We start from the raw sequence: 2491 nt of genomic DNA on the forward strand, positions 1-2491 counted from the left end.
CGATCACATTCACTTAGTTCAAAAGATTCAACTTGAAGACATAGCTATAAGTGAATGCTGTAGAGGACAGAATGCTAGTATATATATATATATGCCATCAAATCATCATAGCGCAGTAAATCATGAAGATAAATTGAAACTGAAGACAAACCAAATGTGAAGTCTTCGCAAAAGTAACGCCATGAGAGAAACACTTCAAACAGAGAATTTGGTGGTGGCGTTACCCACCGTATAGGAAGTATTAGACCCAGACACGGCGCACAATTATCGTGGTGCTCCGAAGTCAAATTCCATGTTAATGTATTCACACTCAGAGTGTAAATCTTCATTGATTAAAGATAAACATTACTTTGTGTGTTGCACATCTAAGTCATCAACATGCACAAGTGTTAGGATGTGTGCCTGATCACAGGACATTCGAGGATTCCAAGATATTTAGCTCACACCGTAACTTGCAAAACCTTTTCTCATCCAAGGGCTTTGTGAAGATATCTGCCAGTTGCTCTTCAGTGTTGACATGCATGATATCTATATCTTTCTTCATAACATGATCTCTGAGAAAGTGATGACGTATTTCAATGTGCTTTGTCTTCGAGTGCTGGACTGGATTGTTGGCAATCTTGATGGCACTTTCGTTGTCGCAGAAGAGAGGGACTTGCTTCAGATCAATGCCATAGTCCTTGAGAGTTTGCTTCATCCACAGAAGCTGAGCACAACAAGATCCAGCAGGCAATGTATTCAGATTCAGCAGTTGAGAGTGACACACAGTTCTGCTTCTTTGAAGACCAACAGACAAGTGATCGACCAAGAAAATGACATGTGCCTGATGTTGACTTGCAATCCACCTTGTCACCAGCATAATCAGCATCCGAGAATCCAACCAGATCAAACCTTGAGCCCTTTGGATACCATAATCCGAGTGTTGGGGTGTAAGCCAAATATCTAAGAATTTGCTTCACAGCTAAGTGATGCGATTCCTTTGGTCCCGCTTGGAATCGAGCACACATGCAAACACTAAGCATAATATCTGGCCTAGATGCACATAGGTAAAGTAAAGAACCAATCATGGAGCGGTATACCTTTTGATCGAACTCTTTACCATTGTCGTCGAGACCAAGATGATGTTTGGCTGGCATTGGCGTCGTGTAACCTTTGCAATCTTGCATGCTGAACTTCTTCAGGCAATCTTTGAGATATTTTTCTTGAGATATGAAGATGCCATTTCTTTGTTGACGGATTTGAAGACCAAGGAAGAACTTCAGCTCACCCATCATGGACATCTGATATTGCTCTTGCATCATAAATCCAAACTCATCACTGTACTTCTGGTTGGTGCAGCCGAAGATTATGTCATCAACATATATTTGGCACACAAACAGTTCACCATCATATGTCTTCGTGAAGAGAGTGGGATCGAGGGATCCAGGTTTGAAGCCTTTGCTCTTCAGGAAGTCTTTGATTGTATCATACCAGGCACGAGGAGCTTGTTTGAGGCCATACAGTGCTTTGTTCGGTTTGTACACCATATCAGGATGTTTTGGATCTTCAAAGCCAGGTGGTTGTGCAACATATACTTCTTCTTCAATCTTGCCATTGAGAAATGCACTCTTTACATCCATTTGATATAGCAAGATGTTGTGATGATTTGCATAGGCTAGCAGTATGCGAATGGCTTCAAGCCTAGCAACAGGAGCAAATGTTTCATCGAAGTCAATTCCTTCAACTTGAGTATATCCTTGAGCCACAAGACGTGCTTTGTTTCTGATGACTTGACCATGCTCATCTTGCTTGTTTCGATATATCCATTTTGTTCCTATAATGTTATGCTTGCGAGGGTCAGGTCGCTTGACAAGTTCCCAAACATTATTCAGCTTGAACTGTTGAAGTTCTTCTTGCATGGCTTGAATCCATTCAGGTTCCATAAAAGCTTCAGCAACTTTCTTGGGTTCCAATATTGACACAAATGAAAAGTGCCCACAGAAGTTTGCTAACTGTGTTGCTCTTGAGCGAGTAAGCGGACCAGGCGCATTGATGCTGTCAATTATCTTCTCAATTTGTACTTCATTTGTAACACGAGGATGAATTGGACGAAGACCTTGCTCATGATGATCATTGTCATCATTGGAAGTATTGTCTTCGGTCTGAGCATTGTCTTCAGGTTGGTTTGGTGCAGAAATGATAAGTTCCTCTTAAGGCTGTGCTTCAGAGGGCATGATCTCACCAGTTCCCATCAACTTGATAGATTCACAGGAAGGAGCTTCATCAAGTGTACTTGGCAGAATTTCTCTTTGTGAACCATTGGTTTCATCAAATCGCACATCCACTGTTTCAACGATTTTGTAGTGGAAGAGATTGAAGACTCTGTAAGAGTGCGAATCCTTTCCATAGCCAAGCATGAAGCCTTCGTGAGCTTTGGGTTCAAATTTTGACTTGTGATGGGGATCCTTGATCCAACATCTAGCACCAAAGACTCTGAAGTAGCTGACATTTG

This window comes from Triticum aestivum, chromosome 1B (genome assembly GCF_018294505.1).
Source record: "Triticum aestivum cultivar Chinese Spring chromosome 1B, IWGSC CS RefSeq v2.1, whole genome shotgun sequence".
Lineage (NCBI taxonomy): Eukaryota > Viridiplantae > Streptophyta > Magnoliopsida > Poales > Poaceae > Triticum > Triticum aestivum.